Below are 7,373 nucleotides of genomic sequence, written 5' to 3'. Positions count from 1 at the left end.
ATTATACTTATGGTAGAATCATATTTGTAATATACAACTTATTTATATATTTACTACACATTACTAGTGGAAATAGTTGGAGTTTATCATACAAATCGATACTAATGAAAATATCATACATCACTATGAAAATTAGTATGACAACTGAGGCAACTCCCAACAATCTGCTTAATCCCCACTCTCATACTCCAAGCCCCACATGCCTCGGCCTTTAGCCTATCAGGGGTAGCCCACTTGCCTATCCCAGACCGGTACTGGAGCGATATGAGAGATTATTATGGAATGTTGAACTAAATATTTGATACCACTTGGTGGGTTTGTTAAACAAATTTTAAATCCACATAAGTATGATATTATTTATTTTTAGGGCCCAGCCTGCATGAATTTTTTTTTGAGCCCATCATCTAAAAAGGCATCCTTATAATAGAGTTAAATGGTTGTTTGTAAACTAGCAATCTCATTCCACAAATAAAAGCCTATGTAGTGACTTAATGAAAACATCTTCAATCACTAATAAAATATATAGTATGACAAAAATTAATATTTTTTATTTTATCTTCCACATACATTGTTATATTATGCACCACCAAACAAACTAGAGTGCACATCTCACCATCATTAATAATAAATAATTAGAATTTTATCTGTACTACCAACCCATACTTATTATTAGTCTTTATAATAAAATAACATCAAAAATTATTAAAATACTTATTTAAGTGATATTCAATTTTCCTACTAATTCTCCTTGTGTTATTACTTTACTATGTTTCTGATGTGAATTCCTAGGGGTTTCCCCACGGACCCAGTGACACAAGCTACTAAAAGCATACAAGACTCTGACAGCTACTTTGCAATAAATAGGTAGGGCACCTAGGTTCTTCGGATAGATAGCTGACTTAAAGTATTTATCTGTTCAGGTTGAAGCGATTACGGCGATTCTTTTGGAGGCCATATGGTTCACCCAGGTAATTGACTTTCTTCTTTTATAGCACATTTTATATTTTAGCCTTAGGCTGAGCAGTCTACAAGATACAAGAAAGAAGGCAATGTCAATGCAGACTTGGTAAACCGGACTCGGCCACCTCATCTCGAGATCATTGGGATTAGAAAATCTCATAGGAGAGGGCGATCCAGGACCTAAAAAGGGGAGAGTTAGCTACTATAAGGAAGAGTTATGATCCCGTATTTGCTATCTACCTACTGCCTTGGACTTCGTCGAGCTACAGCTTAATCCCAGCAATAACTTGATTACATTGTTCAGAATGAATAATCACACCTAATGCTCTCTCTTGCACCTGCAGATGATACATATTATATTGATTATAAACGTTCCAAGTACACATAATCAAATGAAAATTAACCCTTCTTCTAAGTTGTCCTGCTTCCAAAGAAATGATGTGTCGGCTCAGAGATATTTTAACCAGTAAAACTTCAAAATATCTACTAATCTCTCTTTAACTTCTATGGTAGGTTCCAGATTGATATCAAATAAACACACTGTAATATTACACACTGAACTAGAATTAGAAAATCACCACAACCATCACCTGGACTCAACTGCACTAGATTCCGATCCTCTAAAGAATGAAAGGCGCCACCAAATCCAAAATGATTAACTCAGATTTGGGAATTCAGTACCATGTCTGGAGAAACATCAGAATCCCACTCCGTAAACAATGTGTGGTAATGCTTACAAGGAAGAGTATGGAGTACGTGTGGGTTCTAGCACATCTCTGTCTAGCCTTCTTTGACACGTACGTAGCCACGAGAGAACTGAACTCCTGAATCTAGGAGTAAAACCGAGAATTTAAAAAACACCACCTACTAATGAAATATGAATGCCCAACAATTTTTTAGCTTTTGCATGGTAAAAATTTTCTATAAATTACCACACTTCCTTTCGAAATGGACAAATTTATTGTGAGAACACATATTTAGGTTAAATAATGAAAACATGAATGATTTTGAAATATTCCCTCCGCCGACTTAATTAAGAGTTTACATCCCCTTCTTTATTTTTTGAGCTGCTTTCTGAGTTCCAATTCGGAATAACAAACACGCCAGAAATGCCATGATGGGACAAAAAAAAATGTCATCGTTCTATTGGCACCACCTACAAATATCCCCTTAGCTAGTGAATATATGTGTGGAAAAGTACAACCAAAGAAATTGGTAGTAAACCACAAACCAAAGAACAAGCGTCAAAATGCATATAAGCAATGAACAGGCTTCAATATGCATACCAAAATGTGCAGCACAATAGAACACAGCCATTGAACATATTATAAGTGAACTCAGAACCTTCGGCTGCATTTATATCACTTTTGGTGCTAGTAGTATTTTGAAATATTATGCTTAGCTAGGTCATGATTAGTAGCAGCATGATGTAAAAAAACAAAAAAATTAAATAACAACAGGCAAGCTATTTGATGCAAAAATACAAACCACACTGTAACCACAAAAAACATATTTCGTCTTAATATTGAACTTCCAGCTGAACAGAAGATGCTTTCACATAGAAATAGGGGAACAGGGGAAAAAACTATTGAAAAAATACTTTGATGTTCTTCAACATAAACACCAAGTCAAATTGCTGATGTATGATGTCCGAGATGAAGAACATGTACAAGTTATGTCCCCATTTGGTGCTAAATTTACGGTTATCTTCCATATTGCACCAGTGGGCTACTTCACTATGTGTGCATATTAGGCCTCCCCATCTTCACTGCTCGAACTACCAAGTATGGCCGGACTAGCTGAAACACGGGAACAGATGTAAAAGTCATTGACCACAAACAGGGTGAAGTAACGAGATGCCTTCTCCTTTTTACTTCTCTTTTCTTTTGCGCCTACCAGTATAGCTACCGATCATAACATTTCCCCAATATTTATAAATTTTTATTTGAAATAACCCTCTGATAATTTGATTATTATTTATTTTCCTATTCATTACTTAAGTAATATATTATTCTTATTATTATGATTCAAATGCAAGTTGAGAGCACCTATTGAAATTAATACAAAAATCATTAGGGTTGCTAGGAAGTACACAACAAACCAACATGCCTCAAGTATAGAGAATTCGAGCTAGAACTCCAAAATACATTAGAAATCTTTTTCCAAACTTACTCGAATATCTTTGAATCCTAAATTGGGTCTCTTCTGCATTTTGTTGTTGGGAAACCCTTGGGATAACGGCTGTTATGCTAGCTGTTCATCCGCCTAAATTCTATCATCATTATCATTTTTAGTTTATATATCCATCATAACTAGAGTTGTCCTACATCATTTTAATTAAAAAAATTAAATCAACAATTTTAGCTCTATTTGTGAAAACTTGACACATCTTTCATATACATATCACTGATTAAAATATTATTCATACGTCATTTGTTTCAAGTAGTTACACATTATGGTAAATGTTGGTTGTGAGCATGTGACCATGTGTGTGTCTTACACAAATAGCTTCAGAAAAAATTTGCAAGCAGGACAGACCTTCGTAGATGAATGCTTAGTTTCTTCACTTAATATAATATACTAATTCGTAAGGAATGGCTATGATAAACAACCTTCCTTGATTATTTTGAATATTATTAAAACCTTAACTAATAAACCTCTGAGGATAAGTCCATCTATATAGATCCATACACATGTGTATCCCAGTCAACTATGTCAATACTCAATAGGCACAAATATAGAACAACAGACTTGCAACAATTATCGTCTAGCTACTGAATCAGATTAAGGAATTAGTTTGGTTCTGTGATAAATATGTCTAGTTTTTCATTATAAATAGAATTTGAAGGCTTAAAACAAAACCTGAAGAAGAAAGCTCAAAAGCAAGGTAACAAAAGACAAAGAAAAATAAATAATAAATTAAACTTACTTCTTGAATTCATCCCGTGCTGCATAATTGTGATGAATCAAGTCCCACCTTAAGTTGACCACTTCTGACATCTATACAATGGAGAAAGATAACAAGGATTAACAATTATGTAAATACATTACTCCAATTCACCATCAACATGGTTGCAACAATTTTAGCATACTCAGAAGACCTTGCGAGTTGTTCTTAGTTTCATCTTTAGCCGACGGAGGTAGTTCTTGTATTTATTTGATAATACCATAATAACAATTAGGTACCCCTCATGTTATAAACACACAAGTTATAACGTATAAAACTTTTTTAATGCAAAGTGCTACAGAAAAATTAATATGATTTTAAAAGTGAAGTGTTGCAAATAAACTAGAATAGATTATATATTTAAAAGTAAACTGAACATAGTACTTCAAAGCATCACAAGTTTTGCAGTCTGTTCATTTGATGCATTTATAAATTCAGATAAAGAGCCGAGATTTGATCAGATAAATAATTGAGGATTTTGAGAAAATAAATATAAAGACTATTTGTACAAAAGAAATATGTTTGTTAAATAAGGTGCAAAAAGAAGAGAATTCTTGTAAAAACTTAATTATCCCTAAAATCATAATACCTCCGTACATCGCACGTATCTTCTTGTAAACCCTATATCAAGGGCAAGTTCAAGACGCTTTGAAAATTGTAAGCTTCTTCTGCTAACCTGAAAATTTGACAGCAGATAAAGTGTTTGGTGTGAAATTCTTCTATACATGCAAATGGATGTCATCAACTCTTCCTGTATTTAAATACATGACACCTGTGATAGACTTTAGTTAGCATGAAAGAATAGAGCTTTCTACTTCTGGGTGAAACCAAAAATTACAGAAAAGAACATTTGGTTGCACAAAGTAGTTAGAGATTGTACGGATAATTATGATTTAACAAAATTTTGATCTTGCCACGGTGAAGGTGCTGCTCTCATAATGATGGGTTCCCTTTCCTACAAACCAACATCCATAAAACACACTTGTTAGAATTATGATACATTATTTAATTCAAATATATTTTAATAATTGATTGATGTTGGCCATATCTTTAGAATATTTTTGGATTATAGTTGTAGGGCTTTTAGAAGAAAAGATATGTCTGTTCGCTTATACAAAGGCCACATTATTACACTAATTGGCAAGTCTAGCCACTTTGTGAAAAAATTGGAGATAACATTTATAGCACGATCTGATTGACTACATATCAACCTTAGAATGGAGCTAAGGATGTAATCCATCTTATTTCAGGTGACATAATGATACTGTGTTCTTTGCTCAAAGGTGTATCTTCTTTTTTCCTTTGGGGGGGGGGGAGGGGAGGCGGGAGCTGGGGAGAGTTTCCAAGCCCGGCAGAAATAAACGATTTATATATCTTGAGGTGTTTCTTTGTTTAGGTTGAGTACTTCAGGTTTTCAACTAAAGTTAAGGTGGTCAATAGGCACATCATATCTCTATGTTATTACTAATTTAATAGTGAATGTTAACATTTAATACCAAACATCAGTTGAAGATGATAATTGTACGAGTTAAGAATAGAAAAACTTATGTACAAGTATAATTTAACTTGGGACCCTCCTGTAAAAAATATCTGCAGGAATCAATGCATTTACTCGGACTCAGCAAGAAGTGTTCGACATGGATACGTGTCAAGTATCGGACTCCACATATTTTGAAAAATATACATGTTTTTATTGTAAAATAAGTGTCCAAATCCGAGTGTACATGTCCAATTGTCGAGTGTCCAACACGGGTACTTGAAGGTAAAATGAAGAGCCCGAGTAATATACACAATCCTGTTGGCTGTAATTACAGAGATTGAAATACAAGATTCCAAAAAGTTCAGATCGTAAAGAAAAAATTATTCATTCCTATACTGTAGTTCATAAAGGTTAGGACACATCATATATAATCCATCCCTGTACTATGATTCATAAACGTTAAGACACAACTTATATGAACCAGCTGGGAAGATCATATTAAAAGTGATCAGGAGTTTTTGGATGGTGAATGTTACTAGTGATTCATACATTATGTTGACTTGGAAAGTAACACTATCTCACATGAAATTATACAAACAGATAAAAGAAAGCAATTCAATTGTAACACAATTAAAAAGCTCGATGCACAAACCAAATTTCTGCTTTATTTGGGTTGTGTACCTAAATTCACATCCAATTATATATGTATATATAAAAATTATTGATAACTAACATAGAAGACCAAGATGGCTCAATGGTCATCATAAAATAGATTGAGCTAATTTATACTGTAGGAAATATGAAGAATACTTACGCATCAGAATATCTTTTTGATGTACTAGATTGCAAGTAGGATGAATCATTCTCAACAGTATGCTTATATTCGCAGGACAAAAACCGAAGCCTGTCAACCTGGAAAGGATAACATTGAGTTTCCTTTTTTATTTTATATATATATAGTGCACTCATAAAACAATATACTTTGAGGCTTGATGTGATTAAGTACGGTCAGTGTATCACCTGAGGTAGCAAGGTATTGCCAGATATAAATTACTCAATATTGCGAATACAAAAGTCCCACACATTAAATTGTAAAAGTTTTAGCCTGACTGCAGCAAAATTTTGGCACAAATTACATTACCATCAGATTTGTAAGCCTAACCTTAACAACGCAAATCTGACCATCGTATTCAGCTTCACACGACGATAATGCAATCATCCTTTATTTTTGTGATGTCCATGATATCAAATTCCCATTTAGATAGAAGTACATTCCTCCCGTGCTTCTCCTGTCAACCACATCCCCAGCCATGTCAGTGTCTATATAACCAGATAGTGCATTTCTGTAGCTATTACGTGTATATCTCAGGCCATAGCTTATCGTTCCTTTTATATACCTCAGTATTTGCTTCACCGCTTGTTTATGTTTGACTGTTGGCTGCTCCATAAATCTGCTAACGACACCCACAACATAAGTTATATCAGGAAGAGAATGGGTTAAATACCTTAAACACCCAACAATGCATCGATATTCAGTAGCATTCACCAGTTCTCTGCCTTCATCCTTGTCCAACTGAAGTTTCTGATCCATGGGACATCTTGTCAAATTATAACTCACCATCCCAGCTTTCTGAAGGATTCATTTTGCATATGCAGCCCGCTTCAACGTAATACCTGAGCAACTCTGACTGACTTCAATTCCCAAGTAATACGATAAAAAACCCAAGTCACTCATTTCAAACTGTTGATTCATTTCCCTCTTAAACTCATCAACCTCTGTTAAGTTAGCACCTGTTATTATCAGATCATCCACATACACGCCTACTATTAGTAAACTCTCCTTTTTATACCTCGTGTACACAGCCTGTTCGTGTTGGCACTTTACAAACCCCAATTTTGTTAAGCACTTGTCCAGCCTTGCATTTCATGCCCTTGGGGCCTGTCGTAGCCCGTACAACGCCTTCAACAGTCGATACACTTTATATT

The sequence above is a fragment of the Apium graveolens genome, chromosome 7 (assembly GCF_009905375.1).
Source record: "Apium graveolens cultivar Ventura chromosome 7, ASM990537v1, whole genome shotgun sequence".
NCBI classification, from domain to species: Eukaryota; Viridiplantae; Streptophyta; class Magnoliopsida; order Apiales; family Apiaceae; genus Apium; species Apium graveolens.
Note: the sequence above shows the minus strand (reverse complement) of the source record.